Source organism: Bacillus rossius, chromosome 8, assembly GCF_032445375.1.
Source record: "Bacillus rossius redtenbacheri isolate Brsri chromosome 8, Brsri_v3, whole genome shotgun sequence".
NCBI lineage: Eukaryota > Metazoa > Arthropoda > Insecta > Phasmatodea > Bacillidae > Bacillus > Bacillus rossius.
In genome coordinates, this window is record NC_086336.1 from 20,623,715 (window position 1) to 20,648,128 (window position 24,414).

Sequence of the window (24,414 nt, forward strand, 5' to 3'; positions counted from 1 at the left end):
CCTGTGGTACTATCTTTTATTTTTGCTGATATTTTTCTAGTGATTGTGTGTCCTCTAATTATAAGTAGTGGTGCACCGATGCGGATACCGATTAATCGTAATCGGTGATTATGGGTACTTTCCAATTAATTGTAATCAGCGATTATCTTAACGATTACTTTGCCGATTATCTACGTCCCGGCAAAATTAAGTAGGTTTTTACCGTGTAATATTTTGTAACACATTTTAGGACGAAATACTGTAATATTTGTATATATTATAAAATACATCTAACTTCGTCAGATCTTGATTACAGATATTTCGTTAAGTATAATAAATATAATTTCCACAAATAAAAAATACATTTTTCCTACACGTTTATTTACGTTTCGTCTTTTGTTCTGTCTTTTTAGTGGCCTTGTACATTACCTATAGCCAGAGATGTAAAATAGATGGCACGCAATATAAATACCACAAGCAGTTGCAGTGGATTCTATGACGATCAATCTTTTCGAGTCGTAGTAGCGGTTCAAAATCGCGGTCCTGATACCTTCTATAGTTTATCACTGTGTTTTACATTTTACCAACTCGTTATGGGCGTCTTTGTTAACATTATCCGTTGTTGTGTTTATTGTATGTGACGTGAAAAGTGAAAAAGTATTTATAATTTTATATATTCAGTCAACATAAATAAAATTACATGTGCTAGAATTGGTTTTGTGTCATTTTTATATAATTATAGTGAGATGGCGAGTAGGGAGAAAAAAAGTGAAGTGTGGAAACATTTTTCTATAAACTCAAGTGAAAAAAATAAAGCAACATGTTTACATTGTTAAACGGTAATTTCTCGTGGTGGTGGTGGTGGTGGTGGTGGTGGTGGTGGTGGTTGTAGTGGACTGACCAATCAGCAGGGATATACTACTATTAACCTATGGAACCACGTCAAGCAAATGCATCCTGACAAATTAGCGGAGAAGTGTGCTAATGTAACCATAGATGATTGTGAATTGTGATACAGATGGGGTTCCAAGAAAAGTAATGAAATTGGCTTAAACAAAAATAACATACATCATGGAAAAGAAAATACTGTATGATGTGAATGTCCCAAGAGCATTAGAACTGACACAGTTTATAGCTGAAATGATTTGTGAAGACATGCAACCTTATGTGATAGTTGATAATAATGCTAGTTTTCCGCAACAAAACCTTACCCATTGTAAATTACAATTATTAGACTGTAGTTCAAGTTGTTTACAGTAACAAATATAAATAGAAATTAATTTAATTTAAACTTTGCAATGACTTAATAGTGTATATTATATATTTTTATACTGTTATTATAACTGTATGGCCTATTCTCAATTTTACCTAATCTTGTTATTAAATTCACATGGGAATAAAAATTTTTGTGTGCATTATTACACTTAAAAAAATTTGTTCATTATAATCGGTAACTGAATCGGTATCTGCCGATTATTACTCTCATAATCGGTAATCGAATCGGTAATCGGTAAAGTCATATCGGTGCACCACTAATAAGTAGATACAGGTGTTTTCTGTGAAAAAATTTGCACAATTTCGTTACTTTTTATGAGATGATTTCGGTATATTTTTCGCTATTTTATCAGTAGTTTCGTCAAAAATTTTGTTCATTTTAAAACTGCAATATGAGGTTTATAAATATAAGTTCTACATTAATGTGTTTAATATGTCATTTAAGAGTAGAACTACACAGTTTCATACATAACTTTACCAAATATTTGCACAGAACAAGCAACAATTCAACAACTATGCAGAGCATTTCCGTATTCTACTGGCAGGCGGCAAGTTCCCAGCGCCTTAAAAAAATAAATAAAAAATAGTGGTGGATAATTAAAATGTGTTGTAAAATTTTTATTGTAACATAATTAAATGTAACTCTCTCTTATACAAACCACAAAAATAAATACTTTTCTAGACCTATATATGCCTTTTAAACTCTGTAACCTGTAAGGCCTACCACAATTCCGAGCATGATAATTCACAAGATATTATTGCACAATTTATACAAACTTTTTTGTCTGCATTGTTCAGGTTTTGTCAACCGTCAAATTGAAGTAGAAATAACGCCATTACCAGATCTAAATTCAGCATTTCACTGGTTCAGTAAAGCCAAATTTTTCAGTGTGTTTGACCTAAACTCGGCTTATCATCAAATACCACTAACTCCAGAGTCAAAACACGTCACAGGTTTCTGCGTTCCGTGGAATCTCTACCAATACAAAGTAGTACCTTTTGGTCTAGCCACAGGCGCGCAAGTGTTAACACGCCTTCTAGACCAAATTTTCGGCGACCTGAAATTCAAATTCGTTTTTAATTATCTTGATGACGTCGTTGTTTATTCAGAAACTTTTGAAGAGCATATTGCTCATTTGCAAGAAGTTCTTGAGCGACTACGTAAAGCCGGCCTAGCTGTCAATACAAAGAAGGTAAAATTTGCAGTGCAGGAAATTTCTTTCCTCGGACACCTGATTTCAAGTCGAGGAGTAACCATAGACCCTAGTCGCACACAAGCGATAAAGGATTTCGAACCCCCTAAAGATGCTAAAGGAATTTCCAGATTTATCGGCATGGCAAATTTCTACGCTAAATTCATACCTAATTTTGCTGAGCATGCAGCACCACTGAATGCTCTACATAAGAAAAATTCAGTTTTTAATTGGGGTCCAGAACAGGACAAAGCCTTTGATTTCCTAAAACAGGCAATAGCTAGCCCTCCAGTGCTCAGAATGGCTGATTTCAGTAAGCCTTTCATTCTGCAAACCGATGCATCCAGTGTGGCCATTGGTGCCATGTTATCCCAAGATTTCGATGGCTGCAGGCAACCTATAGCTTTCGCCTCCCACACCCTAACACACCAGGGGAGAAAAGCCTCCTCGGTGTACGAACTTGAGTGCCTTGCCGTAGTTTTCGGCATAGATAAGTTTCGGCCATATCTAGAACATAAAGAATTTCTACTAGAAACAGACAACCAGGCCCTTGCTTGGCTTTTAGCCCATCCGAAGCAACTAGGTAAATTAGGTCGCTGGATTGTAAAAATTGCTTCTTTCAAATTCAACATCCAACATATTCGTGGTTCATAAAACATCGTGGCAGACACTCTTTCTCGAAAGTTAGAGAACCCTTCCAACTCCGATATTCAGGAAAACAATCCCATTGCCTGCCACGCATTGTTAACAGATTTTCCACTAGCATTTTCCGACATACAATCCAATCAAAATTCTGATCCACAATTGTCAGACATAATTAACCAAATAAAATCAGTCTCCCCTCCAAAATATTACAAACTTTCAAAAGGCATACTTTACCGAAGGACACAACAAGGAAAAAGATTCAGAATAGCCCTACCTCAAAATCTCAGGGACATGGTTTTCCAGTATTACCACTCGTCACCTTTAGGCGCACATTTAGGAATTTTCAAAACGATTGAAAACATTCGCAGGAATTTTATCTGGGACGGGATGCACAAGGATATTACACAAAGGATAAAACTGTGCAAATTATGTGCATTGAGTAAACCTGCGCAGCAGACCCAGTTCGGCTATTTAAGTTCTGACGTGGCCGAAAGGCCCATGCAAAAGCTTTTCATAGATTTTGTGGGACCCTTCCCAAGATCAAAGGACGGAAATACAATGCTTTTGGTATGCGTAGACGCCTTTTCAAAATTCATGTGGCTAATTCCAGTCAGGAGAGCCACGCCCAAAATTACCATTCGAGCCCTACAAAACAACATTTTCAAAATTTCTGGAGTTCCTTCCATCATCGTTTCCGATAATGCCACAAACTTTAAATCGACTCTTTTCAAAAACATGTGTTTTTCACACGGAATACAGCATGTAACCACTACACCATACTATCCCCAGCCTTCGCATGCGGAGCGTTTCAACAGTAACCTCCGATCTGCTCTCATAGCATTTCATGCGAACTCGCAGGATAAATGGGACTCTAACCTCGTGTGGTTACAATTGGCTTTCAATTCGGCCAGACATGAAGGTCACAAAACAACACCGTTTGAACTCATGTTTACCTACCAGCCCAACACCCCACTCTCTAATCAATGGTCTTTGAAAGAGTTACTACCAGACGACCCGAGGAACATTAAGGAAGTCTGGAGTAGAGCTCGTAGAAACCTGCACTTAGCCCATGAGGCAAGTAGACAGAAATATAACAGAAAACATTCTCCCAATCCCTACAGACTAGGTGATTTGGTGCTGTGCAAGGCACACACCTTAAGCAAGGCTATCGACAAGCGATCAGCCAAGCTTTCGTATCGTTGGAATGGCCCCTGGCAGATACAACGATTCCTCACGCCAGTAACCGTCGCTCTAGCCGACCATAGTTCTGGCGAATTTCGCTTGCGCGCCCACATCTCCCAAGTGAAGAAGGTGCACCTTGACATCACTACTTTCCTTACACAAGGAACAGCGCTAATATTCCAGCATGCCATACTCAACACACAGTGTTGATATTTCAAAAAAAATTCCTAGGTCCTAATTATAAGAAGAAAAAAAAAACATGGTACTAGTTCATAAGATATTTAAGTTAAGAAGTGTTAAGGTGTCTAGTTTTAAGTGGCGCCACTTATTCAATAAGTTATCTGTAAGTTTTAGCTCTTATTTAAATGTGTAAGAATTCTTATCGGTTGTAAGTAGTTTACTACAGTAGATCCTGGTACACTTAGGTTTTTGGTGGCTCAAGATGGCCACCCTGACTCCGTCTTTCAGGGGGGAAGTATGTGCCGTTTCAGTGCCACTTTCAGGCACAAATGTACGAATTTAAATTTAATTTTTAATTTTTAAAGAAAGAAACCAAATAATAAATTTGTATTTTTTTATTTTATTTAATTTTGTTTCCATTACTGTACACTTCGACATAATCTTGTGCTACCCAGTGCACCTGTGCTTGTTCGCAGGCTTCAATTAGATACTGGTTGCTGATGATTTGTGATCGCAGCATCTCGGCCGCGGTTCGCGTCACGTTTTCCCTATGTAACAGAATGACTTTCGTGTTAGCGAACGATACCCCAAGCCCACTGCTAGCATCTTTCGGAGGCAAGCATACGTAAGGGTTTTGCCGTCACGTACTGGACTAGGTTACAGCCAGCGGCGAAGCCTCGGGACGGTCCACATGACGCCTTTCCCAGGCGATTTAGCAAATTTAAACCCCCCTCCCCTCATCACCCACCGGTGGCTTCACGGAAACTCCAACCCGGAGCATCGACCCCCAGTGAACCCAGGCGGGGACATTGTCTCTTCAAGGACTTTCGCCCTTGTCAAACAGAGCCCTCAGCGAAGTCTAGCGGCGGGAAAAATCCCTAACCTTGCTCTGAGCACTGGTCGCGAGCGCGCCCACTGCACTCTAGCGGACGTTTCTGTGACCCTCCAGGCAGGTTCTCGTCTTGCCCGCCAGAGTGCACTACTCATCCCTCTCATAAGAGACAGCTTGTCACAATCGACCTTGCCAGCAGTCGCAGTGCGATTGCGATTTTAGTTCGCCTACGACTCGCGTGAGAGCGCGGCGAACATGTTGCAGTCTGCTTCGCCCCTTCGGGCATCTCCGGACACCTTCGGGCAATCACCACCCCCTCTTTCTTTGGCTGGGGGCAGTTGCTTCCTTTAATTAGGCACCCCGACGCCATTTTTTGAAGATTCGGCGGGCAGCATCTAGTCTGTGCGGACCACGCGTCGCTATCCGCGAGAGTTAATCTCCGTTGTTTGTCCCAGACTCGACACTACGTCATGTAGTCGCCAACGTCAAGGCATAGAGGCCTCAATTTTCTTATTTTTAAATTTTGCTGCCCGCAATAGTTTTTTTTGTTAATCTAAATTATTTCATTTTCTCTAATCATGATTACCGCGAACTTCCATGCCGCTAGCTGCATTCCCTGCTCCTGGAGGCAGTCTACATGAACTTCACCCCGCTGTTTTGGGTAAGTGGTCGTCATCCCTACCCCCCACCCCTTTTTTTTTGCCTTTCACTGGGCATAGTCTTGCCCAGGCTTAGCCGCCTGTTAACCAGTCTAAGTAATTTGGGACTTTGGTTGCAGGCGGGGTCCAAAATCAGCCTCAAGGTTTAGCTCCAAGTTGAGGTCCAAAATTAGCTCCAAAATTAGCTCCAAGTTCAGCTTCGAAGATTATCTCCAAAATTAGCTGCAAACTCCAAAATTAGCTCCAAGTTTAACTCTGAGATTAACTCTAAGTTTCTTCTCAAAAATGATTTCTTCTGGACTTTAATCTGCCGAAACCTCCGGTGCCAGGACACAGGATATAATTAAATTTCAATGTAATTGTTTCTTTCTTTTGAGCCTGCGAGCTAACTTAAAACCAGTATTAAGTTCAAGATGTATTATGGTGTTACTTTTATATGTATTTTGTTGCCATTTTGTAATCAATATGTTTTAATACCAATGTAATTAAAAGATAAAAACAAAAGTAAATTATTTTAGTAAAAAGGGCACTTATATAAATCAAACCACCAGTCTTGTTATTTCATTATTATTCATCCCCGATCCACATAGCCTACTAGAGTTTCTAGGAGGTTATAAATAAAATTCTTTTATACGACGTCTGGGCACCTCTGTGGTTATTGTTGTTATTGTTTTGTTTTCTGGGCTGACGCTTCCAAGGCCTTAATTTAATTATTCATTGTTGAGTGTTTACCTGCAGCCCAGCCCACACCTGTTGTTTCTTTTTCTGCCCAAGAGGGGGGTTAATCCAAACATGATGTCACTGCATTTTCTAAAGTACTCTTTCAAACAATTTTCTTGGCTATCACTGAACACTTGGGATGGCTTACTGCAGGGGTCGGCAACATGTCGATCGCAATCTACTGGTAGATCACGAGACAATATTTAGTAGATCACGAGCGTTATTGAAAATTCACGAATTTTTCCAACCACTACGAACCACTGCAAGTCTTAAATGAAATTTAAACATCAAGAATATAACAATTCTTCGTTAGCTGATTGAGGAACAATTTAAAAATACACTTCATTCGCGAATGATACCGGTAGGTATAAAGCTGTTTCCGCCAGTACAATAAAATAATGTGTTATTTTGCAAATGGTTTTTGTTATGTAACGAAAATATAAACAAACACGATACTCAGTTCAGCAGTGTAGCCATCTTGATCTCATCTTATAGCAAATGTCACGGATGTGGGGCCACATTTTGATGTTTTCTACACGCTAACAGAAAATGTATTGAAAGCGAAATAAGAAATAAATATTGCGCTTAGGAAGTTATAATAAACTTATTTTCCGAATTAGATATTTTCATGCAACGTACTTAGAGAATTTTTGTGGGTACATATATGTTGGCAATCCTGCTAGAATAAAAAAGTAGTTTAAACGTTTCCTTGTTTATAACGGTTAATAACTTCAAAACCATCAAGTATATAACGAAAATAATGGCTTTAATCGTGATGTTTATTTAACGAATGCCTTTTAAAAATACACAGCCACAGTTTATGCATACGTGTATGACGAACCGATGTTAAAAAAATAAACGAATTTGTTTTTTTTTTTAAACCAGTGTCGTCTTGTGATGACACCTCTTATCCCTGATCGTATTCACAGCCGTTGATTTATAACTCCAAATACTCTAAACAGGACACAACTGCGTGTAAATATTGTTTTCTGATATTCACGTGACGATTGTTGGCCGTGCAACAACGTTTACTATTACATTTATTTTAAGCCCACATTTCTTAATTATTGACTGGTGTGATAAGTTAATCACTTATGATGAGTGCACCAAAGAAACAAAAGACTTACAACTTCCATGCATGACTTTTTTGTCACTGAAACAAACTGCAAATGCATTTGTTTACTGTGCAAAGTAAATATTGCATTCATGAAAAATAGTAATGTACAAAGACATTTAAAACAGTACATTCAAACATAAATAAAGAGTTTCTCCCGATCTCAGAACTGAGGCGAGAGAAAATTAAGAAACTGAAAAATATGTTGTCATTACAACAACACATGCTTACGAAAGTGACAGATAAGGGCACAGCAGCCACAAGTGCTTCTTATCGCATTTCTTATGTGTTGGCAAAACATAAGAAGCCATTTGAAGACGGGGAGTTAATTAAAGAAGCATTTCTTGAAGCTGAAATAATGGCAGCTATTCAGTCCCTGCAACTTTCAGCTAGAATTGTCACAAGAAGAGTTGAAAATATGACAAGTGATGTCATACATCAAATAAATAAAGATTTGGATGCATGCTGCTACTTCTCTCTCCAGCTGGATGAGTCAAATGATGCAACTGGCATTGCTCAGTTGCCAATATTTTCCCGACTTGTATTCAACGACTTTTCAGTCTAAAGAAGAATTGTTGAAACTGATTCATTTGAAAGGCCATACTAGAGGTGAAGATATTTTTTTTGCAGTGAAGCAGTTTCTTATATCTGACAAAATACCAATTCACAAGCTTGTGAGCATTACCACTGATGGAATGCCTGCCCTTATTGGTTCAAATAATGGCTTCTTGGCTCAGTGTCGAAGAGATAAAAGCTTTCCAAAATGTTTGTCATATCATTGCATCATACATCAGCAATCTTTGTGTGGAAAGTTCTTGAACATGAATGAAACCATGAAAGTAGTTGTGCAGATTGTTAACAAGATACGGGCCCATCCTCTCCAAAGACGACTCTTCAAAGATTTGCTGGATGAATTACAACTGCAGTAAGGAGAGCTACTTCTGCATTGTGAGGTGCATTGGCTGAGTAAGGGCAAAGTTCTTCAACGATTCATTCACCTGCTACCTGCTATTACAGCATTTTTGAAAGAACAGGAACACTCCATGGCAAATCTTCTTGAGGATGCAAGGTGGCTTCATAATTTAGCTTTCTTGGTTGATCTCACAGAAAACATTAAACTTCAAGGGAAAGATAGGGAAATGGTTGAAATGATATCTGAAGTAGATTCTTTCATTGAAAAACTTAAATTTTGGGAGAAAAGCCTAAGAGGAGGTGATTTAAGGCACTTTCCTACCCTGAAAGCTCAAGTAGAAGCATTGGAGACCCCATATGAAAGAGAAGAACATGTAAAACTTTTGTCTCATATGAAAAATGATTTTGACTCCAGATTTTCAGAATTCAAAAAGATTTCTCTGATATCCCAGTTTGTCTCTTTTCCATGGGCAAACCTGAATCTTGAGGAGTGTACTTCCTCAATGGAGACGACGTTCAACATTGATAGAACTGCTACAGATCTCGAAATTATTACATTGAAAAATGACTTGCGTGTGAAAAGTGTTGCACAGCCAAAGACCTGTTGGCAAGTCATTCCTCAAGAGAAGTATCCAGTGCTCACTGATGTTGCACTTCGAGTGAGAGCCTTGTTTGCTTCAACGTACCTATGTGAGTCTTCATTTTCCAATATGAACTTCATCAAAAATAAGTACAGGAGTAGGATAACTGATGAACATTTGGAATCATGCATTCGTCTCAGTATAACCAGCTATTCACCAAACGTCAAAGCTATTGTTAAGGAAAGTTCCTGCCAAGTTTCCCACTAAGTGGAGATATTTTTCAATGTTATTTCAATTTTTAGTGTTTCGTCTATAACTAACAGACCTCATTTAATTCAGTTATTTCTGTAATTATTTCTTTATGCACTGTAACCATAAAAAGTAGGGTATTTTAAAACTACCAGGAAAAACCAAATAGAGACTATTTTGTAAATGTGTGAAAGTAAACTTGTTTATGTATAATCAATAAAACAGAACAGTAGATCATTTCAACATGTGGCGACTTAACAGTAGATCACCTACATTTCCAGGTTGCCTACCCTTGGCTTACTGTAACCACAACAAAGAGGTGTGTTGTCTTTTTCTTATCAAGGGTTTAGTGTTTTATTTTTATGGAATATGAAAATGTTGAATAATGAATGTTATATTCCTTGGAAATGTTTCTGATGGAGAAATCACTGAACCTTGATTTTCTAAGACAAGTTTTGCAGCCCTTTCCATGATATCCGGTGGTGTACTTTGTCTGTTTGTTTGTAATTCCTCATTTTTTCCTTAAAAATATAAATATATGAATAGGTAACCAAACACAGTGTGCTGGCCTGAATGACTGACTTTCCTTCACTACTATATTTTTACCTTGTTAAGGCAGAAAACATCATGGATTTTTTCAGCTACCTCAGGGTGGCCACTCAACCGGGAAATCGGGAAATCCGTGAAATAACCGTGAATTTTCGTGAGCACCGGGAATACCTTGAAAAATCCAGGAATTTTCGTAGAGAGTCGGGAACGTGTATGTGCGGGATTTTTCATCATGAAATGTATACGCATCAGCAGTAAATAACCTTAGCTTTCCCATACATTTGTTGTATAAACTCTTTAAATAATAATTATCTTATTAAATGTAAGTTAAAATAACGCATTATGATGGCGAGTAACCACAGTTTTCGATGTCTATTAAAAAAAATGTGACGAGTCTGCTTGCGCAGGTACGCACGCGCACAGCGATCGATCGATATTTCTCCCAGCATGCATTCTAGCAGTCAAGTCACATGACTTGTTTGCTTCCTCGTTCGCACGCGCGCTTCGCCATCTTTGTTGTACAGTTTTAGTGCTCGGACAAGGTTATACGATTTTCTACGCAAGTGAAGTGTGTTAGATGTTGGAATATTACGTTTAGAAGTCCATACACGCAGCATTTGAGGATTTATCAATTGAAGTATTTTTGTGCGTGGCTCAAGTCCGTCTTATGTTTACAGTAATCGTTTAATATAAATCGCCGCATTTGAGTTTGATTTTGCATATATTTGTTTTATGATGAATATATCCTATTTACGTGAACAACAGAAAGAGTTTGATGTAACAACTATTTGTTTTATGATGTAAATATAACTATTTTCTGTACAGTAAGGTTATGTGATCTGCAACAGTGTGTAATTAATATGCCGAAGTGTTCTGTTACTACGTACAGTGATAAGTACAAAGATGAATTTGAGTGGGTGGAAAGGGACCCCAAGTGTAGTACAAATGCATTGTGCAAATTGTGTAATGGAAAAATCAATATTAGTAGTATGGGTAGAACCGCCCTTGTTAGTCATGCTAAAGGTGCAAAGCACACATTTGCGGCAGCAAATAAGGCAAGATCTTTACCAATGGATGTGTTTGTTAAGAAAAAACAAGATTTAAAGCCTACATCTTCGGTTGTAACACTTACACCATCTTTAGATTTGCCTTGCTCAAGCAGTGTAGTTCCGGCATTAAAAACTTTTCTTGTTAACGAAGAAACGTCCAAGGCAGAGATTTTATGGTGTTTAGCAAGTGTTATGTTTCATTTATCATTTAGGAGTGCTGCTGGTTTGGCATCTTTGCTACCCATCATGTTTGCTGACAGTACCATAGCTAGTAAATTGCAGATACAGAGAACAAAGTTAGCTTAAACAGTAGTACATGGAATAGCTCCTTATTTCACTGAAAAACTAAAAAATAAGTTAAATAGTTGTCCTCATGTTGTTTTGGCATTTGATGAAAGCTTGAATAAAATCTCCCAACGTCAGCAAATGGACATTCATGTCAAATTTTGGGACGATAATAACAATGAGGTAACTAGTAGATACTTCACTTCTGCTTTCCTTAATAAGGCCTGTGCCAGTGACCTTCTGAGAGCTATTCAAGAATTAGTCCCTCCTCAGCTTCTTGAGAAAACCATTCAAATTTCTATGGATGCGCCAAATGTAAATCTTAAAGTAGTTAAAGACCTTGAATATGTTTTACATGAAGGGAATGTTGATGCTCCTTACTTTCTTCAATTAGGAACATGTGGTCTGCACACTGTGCATAATGCTTTTAAGACAGGTGTTACATCTACAGGCTGGAAGTTGGTTCAGTTTTTAAGGGCATTGTACAATTTGTTCAAAAATTCACCTTCTAGGAGAGGAGATTTTATAAGTTACACAAACTCATCCAGATTCCCCCACAAGTTCTGTTCAGTTAGATGGGTGGAAAATGCTAAAGTGGCATCCAGGGCTCAGGCTATGCTACCTGACTTACTTTTGTACACTAGCAATGTTACCAAACAAAAGAAAGTTCCAGATTGTGAAAGTTACAGAATTGTTTCTGAATTTTTAAATGACAAACTTCTTGGGCCTAAATTAGCTTTTTTTAGTGCCATGGCAGCAGAAGTGGAGCCTTTCCTTAAGGAATTTCAGAATGAAGCTCCAATGGCTCCTTTTCTGTATAGTGCTCTTCATTTGATGGTCAAATCTGTAATGGAAAGGTTTGTGAAATGAGATATAATTGAGAACAAAGACATCACGAAGATAGATCTAACACTCAGTGACAATCTTATATTTGCAAAGAATGTTGACTTGGGATTTTCCACAAAAGATGCATTAAATAACTCTAAATTACATGTGAAAGATGTAGATATTCTTCATTTCAAACATGACTGTGTCAAATTCTACAAATCATTTGTACAAAAGATTCTTTCTAAGTCGCCTCTCTCATTTAGGTTATCAAAGAATGTATCCTGCTTGGATCCAGCAGTAATTTGTGCTAGTCCCACATTAGCTCAACACAGGATGCAAAAACTTTTAGAAGCACTTGTTGAGAAGAGGTGGATGGCTGGTTTGTTAGCAGACAAAATAAAAAGTGAATTTAGGGAGCTATGCAAGTTACCATATCTGCTGGAATCTGTAAAATCGTACAGAAGAAATGAAGAAAGGTTGGATAAATTTTGGATGCAAGTGGTTGATGTTGATAAGCTTTCACCAAATCTTACATTGTTGGTTAAAATGATGCTGATTATGTCCCATGGAAATGCATCGGTGGAAAGGGGCTTTTCAGTAAATGCAGAATGCCTTGTTGAAAATCAACATGAAGAGAGCCTGATAGCATTAAGAGAGGTGTATGATTCTGTATCAATTTTAGGGGGCATAGGAAAAGTTCTAATTGATAAAAGTCTTATCCATTCGTGCCGGAATGCTCATGCGAAATATGTGGAACTCTCAGAAATCAAGCGAAAACAAAAGCATGAAGAGTCAGTTGCTATCCAAGAAAAGAAAAGGAAAGCCTTAGAAATTAAGGAATTGGAAGCCAAGAAGGCTAAACTGCTAGCAGATGCAGCAAAAGCAGCTGCATTAATTGAAGATGAGATTTCAATGAAAAGAAAGTAACAAGTAAGTTGTCCATTTCCTGTTATCTTCTAAGTGTATATACCTAATTGTAATAATTCCTATGTAGTTCAATAATTTTACGGCGTTAAAAATATTTTACAGCCATTGTTTGTTGTGATTTATAATTTTCAAGTTTGTTGCCATGCAATTTCAGTGAGTTGAGAAAACCTGGAAAAAACCAGGAATTTAAAAATGTCAAATGGGTGGCCACCCTGTACCTTAACTTGAGGCTTACCATAATGCGACAACTAGCAAAAGAACCTAAGCAGCCAGCAATTTAATTGTGCGAGAAGGCTCTTTTGTTTTTTGTTGCACTATAACAAATAGACAAGTTGTCATTAAATATGGTCAAGAACCAGAAAGCTACTTCAATTGAAAGAGATTACTTTTAAAATGGATATAGAATTATTAATAATGCTGCAACATAAGACTGCAGATAGGCAAATAATACTCGCAGATACAAAAAAAAATACTATCAATTAGGGATGGGGTGAATCCTGATTTCCTCGAATCCGAATCCTAACTCAAATCCTCGACTGGAATTGCCAAATCTCAAACCCAAACCTGAATCTTTTAACAAATGATGTCCACATTTCTAATGTGAGTGAGATATTTTTGCATCACAAAACAGACATGCAGCTTTGGTGGTGTCGGATTTGTCCAGAACAAAATTTTCCCATACGTCCGACATCTCTGATTGTGATTTACGTCACGTAAATGACTTTAAATCACCATTCACAACGAAAGTTAACACATGTTACATGGAAACATTCAATTCAGTAGAAAAACTCGCACAGATAAAATCAATACCGATAACAAATTAATAAACAAACGAGACGAGACGCCATACTTCGTGTGTGAATTGCGTGTTGTGAATATTGTTTTGTTTGAGCTTCGTTTCTGTTGAAAACTTTTACGTTTGTTTGTAAACTATTTTATTCATTTATATTCTTAATTAAAACATAACAAAAAAAAATTCTCATAAATTCTCATAAATTCTCATAAAACGGAACAGTGTTTGATGAGTTCGAAGATAATGCAGCTGACGATGCGCTGCGGTCGCGGGTTGTGAGTGGAAGTTTGGGGCTTGATTAGGTTATGGCGCAAACTGTAAAAATCAATAATACTTTTGCATCACTGCTTGTATTTTGAAAAGTGGCAGATTATTAATAAATTCTTAAACTGTTGTATGTAGGCAAAACATAATATCAACACAGCTTAGGCTGAGTACATTCTTGTTTATAACATCTGATGCCTTCCTAACCTCAAATATGTTGTGCTTTTACTGTTTCTTGTGTATATAAAGAAAAAAAATTTTTCTTGAGAAATTTCAGTTTTAGTACAGATTAGCGGTTAGGATTTTTTCTATAAATAACCCATACAAGCAGTTTATGCATAATAAATAAATAAAAAACACCGAATCCTTTGACGAACCCTATATCAGACCTGCCGAAACTTCGAATCCCTAGGATTCGGCGGATTCGGCGGGTATTGGATTCGGTCGCCCCATCCCTACTATCAATATTACGTACTTATTCAATTTTAGAACTTAAATTTCTGGGCAAATATATATTTTATGTACCTATTATTAAACATAGTTTAAAATCAAAATGTAGCCTTGTTGTAGTGAAGAATTAAAAGTTAATTATATTTATTCTTTTATACATGACGTAGTGAAGGACACAAAATTAACTAATACCGTGTAAAATCATTTAATGCAGTGTAAAATTAATTACCACAGTACTTAGGCAACATTTGCTTATAATGATATAATTTTTATTCAGTATTGTTACAATCTTATATACTATTAAAATCATACCTAATTGCACATGAAATTATATGTGGTTACCTCTAAGTTTGAAAAGAAGTTTCATTATTAAAATAGTAAAATCTACTTCGGAGCATTCCATGGGGCACGTTGCACCATGACTGGGGAAAGTTGCAACACGTTGCAAAGTGCCACGCAGTTTACTCATAAATATAATCTTGTCTTGTGCACAGTTTTCAACACAAAAATAAAACTTATACTATTATGAATATGTTCTGCTATGAATAAGCTATCAGCCCGGCACTGTGTTTCACCAGTAAAGTACAAGTTTAATGGTCAACCAAAACATTTATAAAAAGAAAAAACTTACTTACCAGCACAAAAAATTGATTTTTCCGTGTCACCTGAAGAATAACTTCCAGTGCCTTCAACTGACTAGCCAACTGATGCGTTCTACTAGTACATTATTTCACAGCACTTGTTCTGATACACGCCGAGAAAAGTGAGCTGTTGCAACCTACCCCTGTTGCATTGTGCCCCGTATACCACTAACAATGTACAGACTTGTCTTGATACATTGAACTAGGCATTTGCTTAAAGTAATTAGGTACAGTTACCTTGATGTACTCAGTCATGTGACCATGTTTGCTATATTACCCCCGGTTTACCTGGTTGTTTTTTTGGTTGCTTTGATAATGTTCAAATTTCATATCTGTAAAAACATGGAGTGTATATTCATGCTATTGTATGAAAATCACAGTGATTAAAATTTTTTATTAAAACTCTGTTTAACTGTAAAGTGCCTAAATTAAATTTAAAATTACAAGATTGCTGTTTTTCTAAATAGAAAAAGAGAACATTTTGCATGTTATTTAAATGGTTTTCTATGAAAATGATGCACTTTATTTATTATAACTAGCTGCCCGACCCGGCTTCGCACGGCTATACTAATGGAAAAAAGTTAAGCCACATCTCCCATTTACAGTAAATTAAAAAAAAAATTCAGTGAAAATTTATTACAATGCTGTATAATGTACCGGAGAGAAAATGAATAGCACCGATGGTTTCCCGACTCGTGCACGCAACGTACAACTGATGTACCCGTACTTCGCTACGGCAGTCTACAAGCAGATCACTCTTGCGCCGCTCATTATACATGCCCCTCCTTGTGGGTACGCCACTGCCGCGCGATGCCCGTTGCCATGGAGACGCAGAAGGCATGAACAATGCAAAATCCTGTTCTCATGCAGACAAAGTACCCACTGTTGCCTGGTTTTAACCACCCATGGTATCTAATTTTTGGAAAATGTCATCCTGCGTAACATAAGGTACATTACTGTAAAGTTTCAAGTCTGTAAAATATATATACTTGAAAAAAAGGGCAATTATTGATATTTAAAGTACCCGCCAAAATTTCAACGGTAATGAGGACTGCACTAACAATGAAATAGTCGTTGCCATAGAGACGAATGAAGCATCAACAAAGCAAAAGCCGTTGCCATGGTGATTTCCTACCAAAAACTGGAAATTTTTATATATTACGCCCCCGAAACTCCCCTTGGGATCGGATTTCCGCAGATTCCGTTCTTAGTGAGCGTCTACATCACAAAATGAGTAACTATGCTAAATTTCAAGTCAATCGGGTGTATAGTTTTAGAGATCTCGTGATGAGAGAGTCAGTGAGTGGTATTTTATCCCCTTGGGGGTATAATTAATCAAAATCCTTTCTTAGCGGATGCCTACGTCATAACATCTACCTGCATGCCAAATTTCATCCCGATCCGTCCAGTGGTTTGGGCTGTGCGTTGATAGATCACTATGTCAGTCAGTCACCTTTGAGTTATATATATTTAGATAATTTTTTTTGTGAACAAAAATCACATTGTGTTAAAATAGATACTACATTAAACTATGACATCAGAGTCATTCCGTGTGAAATCATTGAATTTAAAATTAATAGTTGCTCGACCATTTTAAAAAAATTTAAAATTTTTACCCAAGAAAGTCTCATCAGTAAATAGCTCAAAACTATTTTTATTTAATTTTTATCTGCCACCATTTTGAATCAGGGCTCAATTATCTTCGCTACTGCGTGCAAAAATAAGGCCTCGTAGAGGTTTTGTTAAAAGTTTATTGTTGGCCTTGACTAAAAGATAGTTGTTTCTTGTCTTTACTGATAAAAAGAGAACATAATAGGCTTACATAAAATGTATAAAAATATATTAAATACATTTGGAAAACATAAGAAAAATGTCCTTGAAATATGCCAAAATATTGAATATTTTCAGAAATTTTCATGATCTTTTAAGGTGACACTTGGGGTTGGAACCATAAGACCAAATTTTCTGTGTAATAACTATGGCTAGAGTAATTTCCAGCTGTGTTGAGTTAAAGTAATTGTTTCAAGCCCTTCCTGCTTTTTTTTAGCATCAAAATATCAAAATTTTCAAATTTTGCTAATTTCAAGGTCAAATATCTTAAAATGTTTCTGTTCATGCCAAAAAAATACATCTCTTAGTGAAGTTTCATTTTGTGGTTCAAACTGGTTTAAAAGTTTTGGGTGTTTTGAAACATGTGTTGAATTGCTATACACGTAGGTACTTATAATTCAACAGTTGTTCATGTTTTCATATTATTTTTAAAAATGTCTTTATCATTAAAATTAAATTACACTTATACATTATATGTACAAAAAGGTTTAGTAAAGAAATTAACTATAACATTCTTTACACAGTTTGATATTCACTTATACACTTTAGATACCCACGTCTGTGTAAGGAGACATTGATGTGCATGTTCTAACAAGCAAGGCTAGTTTGATCATCCGCCTGGCAAGTTGTAACATGTCTACAGACAGTGCCAACTAGTTCAGTCTTGTGTGTGTTCTCAAAGAATGAAGATGTGTTTTTTTTTTGTTTTATCCTAAGCAGCTACGTATGTTTTTTCGTTTGTTATTTGCAGTTTTGTGAAGTTCTGCAGTGAAGTAGCTTTCTTGAATTTCAACTAGGTTTTCTTACTGGTTTCTAAATACAGTACATACTTCTAGATGAATATATAGCAACAATATTACAAGACACATGTAGTGCTCTGTGGGAACGGTTACAAATGAATGCTGTGAAAATCAGTCCTATGGAAAGCAAGAATTAATGACTGCATCACAATTAAATGAATCACAACGTTACCTTCTCAGAAAGAGTTAAAATAGATTGTTTAGCTAGTGTGTGTACTTATCACGAAAAGAAATATTTGGAGAAATACCATCGTTTGTTTGGAAATTCATGTTGTGATCCATTTTCATGCCATAAAAAAGTTATTAAAAACAGTTGAGGGAAATAACCCTAGCATTGTCTGAAAGATGGCCCACACTGATTCCTGATAAATCTGTTTGTTGCTCTTGCCATAAAAAATTTGTTGTCTGTAAAGTCGGTTTAGGGACGATAGTTTAACGTGACAACAGCATAACAAAACATTGATGAAATTATTGCATACTTTAATGAATAAAATTGAATATTTTTTTTATTGAATTATCACTATTTTGTATGGATACAAAGGACTGAAATGAAATCTACAATTTAATTGATAAATTTACTTTTATTTGCACTCATTAATTCAAAAATGTTTATTACTTTAACAAAGAGATTATTTTAACTATAACTTTTATACATGTTTGCTATTTAACTTCTTCCAATCTGTGTTATTCTGTTAAGGATAGGACAATAATAGGAAAAGTAGGAAACAAATGGGAGTGTTTCAAGGATAATGTGAAGGAAAATGGCTTACCCAACACCAAGATGCAGTCAAAAATAATATATTTGCGCCATGGACTCTGCAGCAATGCTAGGAGCAATGAAAATGTTACATTGAAATGCATGAAAACAGAATTATGCCACGGACTGGGTCGCAATGCTAGGAGGTTCAGGTTAGCAAAGAGAAATATAAAATGAGCATAACGGGACACAGTGAAACGGGACAATGTGCTTAACGGGACACTTTTTCGTGCGTGCAGCCAGCGTTCATCGATTTATTAGACGTCACGTCAAAAACACTCAACACCTTCAAGTAGTGATTATGAGAACTTTGATGTTGGAAAAAGTGTTGATGAAAAACCATTCCGTTTCACCTGAAATTGTCTTGGAATCTATCAATGACGCAGGCTCTGTTTTAGGAGTTTCGCCTACTAAATTAATGAAACTTAGTGCTGAAAAGAAACACCTATAAGTAAAGTGAACTGTAAGCAAATTTTCTGGTGTGATTCAGAAAAAATTAAGTGACACTTTTAACATCAGCTGTGAATTTCAAGATAAGGAAGAAGAATTAAAATTGAAGATTGTTGATACTGCCACAAAAGACTTACAACATATTGTTGAAGATCTAAAGCGAAGAATAATGACCAGCACACCCAACAATGAGAAGATACAAGTTATGTGTAGTACCAAAGAGCTGGTCAATAAAAAAAACTACACAAGAGTTAGGTGTGAGTGAATACCTAGTTAGAAAAACCCACGAAATAGTTCAGGAACATGGTGTCATTCCACAGCTTACATCTAAGAAATCAGGGAAAAAATTGTCCAAAGAAACTAGAGAGTTGGCTGTTGAATTTTATGAAAGTGATGAAGTTAGCAGAATGTGTCCTCGAATGAAGGATACTAAATCAGTTCGTCTTGAAAATGGAAAGAAAGAACTAAAGCAAAAACATTTAATCCTATGCAATTTAAAAGAACTATACAGAAAGTTTGAAGAAGAACATCCATCAGTAAAGATGGGATTTTCAAAATTCTGTTCTCTACGCCCCAAGTGGTGCATTCCGGCTGGAGCCAGTGGCACTCATTCTGTTTGTGTGTGTTCAATTCACCAAAATTTCAAACTAATGACAATAGCAGCTAAAATAGAAGACTGGAAGATCCTTCTTGAGAAAATTGTGTGTGATCTGAACAGTGAAGACTGTATGTTTGGGGAATGTCAAAGTGTCTCGGAATAGCATCCTTGAATTTAGATGAAACATTGAACTCTTACTGTGATGAAGATGATGATATAACATATCAGCAGTGGATGATGAGTGACCATTGCAGTCTTGTTATTATAATTGAAACTTATACTGAATTCAAAGAAACATTTGCTAGTAAACTAATGGTGTTGAAAAAACATCATTTTATCTCACATAGTCAATCACAGTTTTTGAAAACACAGAAAGATAATTTTAAAAGTGATGAATGTGTAGTGATTGGTGATTTCTCTGAAAACTTCACATTTATCATACAAGATGAGATCCAGAGTTATCACTGGATCAACTCTCAGGCCACACTTCATCCCTTCTGTATGTACTACAGAGATGAGACCAGGAATTTATGTATTCGACACCTTTGTGTTATAAGTGACTGTATGAATCATAATACATTGGCTGTGTACACATTCCAAACAAAGTTGATATCATTCATTAAGTCCTTTGTTCACAATTTGAATAAAGTTGTTTATTTCTCAGATGGAGCAGGAGGTCAGTACAAGAACAGGTTCAATTTTACTAACCTATGCAAACATAAAGAAGACTTTGGAGTTGGTGCTGAGTGGCATTTTTTTGCAACAAGTCACGGCAAGGGACCTTGTGATGGGGTAGGTGGGACTGTAAAGCGACTTGTGGCTAAGGCAAGTCTGCAACGACCGGTAGAAGGCCACATTACAACACCAATCAGCATGTTCAATTTTTGCGTGGAAAACATTAAAGGAATCGGCTTTGTCTTTATAGAGGAAAGAGAAGTTCGAAAGGTAGAGCTTCGTTTAAAAAGTCGGTTTGATGAAGCTAAAAGAATTGTTAAGTACTAGAAACCATCATTGTTATGTACCAAAGGATAGGTCAACAATACAATTCAGCACCATTTCAGAATCATTCATCAGAAACCATCAAGAATATACTATTGATGGAACTCGTGTAGTTTGCATGACAGTGACATATCAGTGAAGGACAATATTGTGTGTGTTTATGACAACAAATGGTACATTGGTAAAGTTTGTGAGGTTTCAAATGAAAAAAAAAAAATGTTATCAAGGTGGTATTCTACAAACCAGGTGGTCCATCAACAAGCTTCAGTTTAACAAGCGATGAAGTCTCATGGGTGGAGATGAAAAATGTTTTGGATGTCCTCCAACCTACAGAGTTCACAACAATGACAGGAAGAACATTTAATATTACAGAAGAGAAAAATACTGATCTCTCACTGAAACTAGAAGCCCACTTTCACAAATAAAACTTCAGCATCACAACTGTACCAAGTGAATTTCAAACTGTGTAAAGAATTTTAGGCTATTGTGAGTTTTTTTAACTAATCCTTTTTGTACATATTATGTTAAAAGTGTAATTTAATTTTAATGACAGACATTTTTTAAAATAATATAAAAATGAACAACTGTTGAATTATATGTACTTATGTGTGTAGCAATTTAACACATGTTTCAAATAACTCAAACTTTTAAAACAATTTCAACCACAAAATTAAACTCACACATTTTGATAATCACTAATATATGTATTTTTTGGCATGAACAGAAAAATTTTATCCGGTCCACCTTTTAAAGATATATGACCTTGAAATTAGCAAAATTTGAAAATTTTGAAATATTGATGCTAAAAAAAAGCAGGAAGGGCTTGAAACCATTACTTTAACTCAACACAGCTGGAAAGTACTCTAGCCGTAGTTATTACACAGAAAATTTGGTCTTTTGGTTCCAACCCCAAGTCACCTTAAAAGGTAATGAAAATTTCTGAAAATATTCAATATTTTGGCATATTTCAGGTCATTTTTCTTATGTTTTCCAAATATATTTAATATATTTTTATACATTTTATGTAAACCTATAATATTCTCTTTTTATCAGTAAAGACAAGAAACTTCTATCTTTTAGTCAAGGCCAACAATAAACTTTTAACAAAACTTCTATGAGGCCTTATTATTGCACGCAGTAGCGAAGATAATCGAGCCCTGATTCAAAAAGGTGGCAGATAAAAATTAAATAAAACAGGGTGGCCACAGATCGGGAAAACCGGGAAAACCGGGAAAAGTCAGGGATTTTAGAAATGGTTAGGGAAAATCGGGAAAAGTCAGGGAATCGCCTGAGAGGTCAGGGAAAATTTTCTCTTCTACCGTGCATGATTAACTTTGAATATGCCATGTTATGTTAGAATGTGTACCGTAAACCAGTTCTTACGTGCTGTTCTCGTTCGACAGTACGAAAACAATGGCTTGCGTGCAACATGAATAACTGTCGTAGATATATTTTTACATGCTAAATATCGCACACCAGTACCATAATAATTTGGTGTGTATGGTTTTTATGCTCGCGGTGTTGCCAACAAATGTAATGCGTACCGGTAAACCAGTTCTTACGTGCTGTTCTCGTTCGACAGTACGAAAACAATGGCTTGCGTGCAACATGAATAACTATCGTAGATCTATTTTTACGTGCTAAATATCGCACACCAGTACCATAATAATTTGGTGTGTATGTTTTTTCTGCTCTCGGTTTTGCCAACAAAATATACTTGTTTTTGAGCACGTTCTAAGGAATCTACAAAATCAAATGGCTACTTTGTTTGGCAGCATATTTTCAGTTCTTATTTTCGCTTATATCATGCATATTATTTCGTAGGGATTTTTATAAAATAAAAGGTTTAATAATTGACGTGTTAAAACATTGCAATGAAAATCAAAAGGAAATGAAAAGCCGGTGGTTGGGTTAATTTAAACATTATTTCTTTCGGTTTCGGCTGGGATCGCCATATTGGCTTATTTGCCTTTATGTAAATTTGTAAAGTACCTATTGCTTGTGTTGCGGAAATTATTAAGACAGAGTTGTAGGGGTAGTGTTCGTTAGACGCAGTGTTTGAAGTGATTATTACTGCAGTGAGCTACTTCTTAGGAATCGTAAATGGGGATTATGAAACGTCTAACATGGCTGGCTAGATGTTCAGTGAGTTAGCTAACCTATTTTTATACAGACGTGACAGACGTTCGATTTATTTGTTTACACGTGAAAATATTGCGTAAAATTTCGTGTTTCAGTATTTAAAGCGTGACGAAATTTTCATAGTTTAGAAATGACAATTTAAGGAAAGTTCGTTAACAGTTTCATGGTAAGTTGCGAATAATTTGAGACCCTGAAACATGGTATTTCCAAGAAAGACTTCAAATTTCAAAGATGATTGGCTTCAAGATGAGAGATTTTGTTTGTTGTTGGAACGACCTAAAACCGGAAGTAATCATGATCGTTGTTCGCTGTGTCAAAAAACATTCTCCCTCAGCAACATGGAAAAACGTGCACTCACAAGTCACATGAATGGTGAAAAACACAGGCAAGCAGAAGAATATTCCAAACGTAGCAGTTGTAACTTGGTTATGTACTTTTCTTGTAAGCCAAAGCCTTCTACTAGTGCCAGTGGTAATTTTGATTCACAGTCATCCTCCATGTTGTATACTACTACTATTGTTTCTGATGGTACTGTTCTTGGTGACGAGTCAGGGGTTTTCAGTAAAATGCAACCCGAGAAATATTGTGAACAGTCAGTTGTGGAATCTACAGCTCTTTGCAAAATGCCACTGTTTGGGATAAACACGTTTGTTTTAAATGAGGAGGTGACTAGGGCTGAAGTTTTGTGGTGCATGCAAACAGTTTTATCACATAAGTCTTTGCGTTGTGCAGCAAGTGATGTGACTGTGATGCAAATGATGTTCCCAGACTCATCAGTTGCCAAAAAAAACTCCAACTTCGAAGAACAAAAATTGGGTTCATTATATTACGTGGCATAGCCCCTTATTTCCATAATGAATTAGTGAAAGACATATTCCAGTATACTGAAATAGTTGTGGGGTTTCATGAATCAGTAAATAAGACTTCCGAACTTGGACAAATAGATATAGTGGTGAGATTTTAGAGAGAACAGAGCTGCCAGGTTTCAACTAGCTACTTCAACTCAGCATTTTTGAATCATGTCACAGCTGAAGATCTGCTGAAAGCATTCACTGAGACACTGTCAGAAATAGATTTGTGCAAAATTCTGCAAATATCTATGGATGGTCCCAGTGTCAACCTAAAGTTTCACCGTGATCATTGTGCTTCTTTGTCAGTCCTAAATATTTGCATTGCTTGGTTATAACAATTTTTACTTTTCAAATTTTTAATAGTTTTAGATACTGCATGGTCTTATTAATTTTTTATTGTTTTTATTACTGTTGAAATTTTTATGCCAAAGAATCGTAACAAAACTGCTTACAACAGATATCCTATATTTCTCGTTTTAAAATACATTTATAAAATCGCAATCACGGTTGTGTAAATTTAAAAAAATGTCAGGGAATTTTTTTGCACAGTCAGGGAAAACCTGGAAAAGTCAGGGAATTTCATTTCTACATTTCTGTGGCCACCCTGTAAAAATAGTTTTGAGCTATTTACTGATAAGACATTATTGGGTAAAAATATTAAAAATTTCTAAAATGGTCAA

At 36.3% G+C, this 24,414-nt stretch overlaps 1 protein-coding gene across 6 annotated transcripts in view; it reads left to right on the forward strand.

The window, feature by feature from the left end:
* Nucleotides 1-24,414, forward strand: part of LOC134535570 (DNA-binding protein RFX2-like) — a 290,887-nt gene that overhangs the window by 163,682 nt on the left and 102,791 nt on the right. The gene's annotated exons all lie outside the window — the stretch shown is intronic.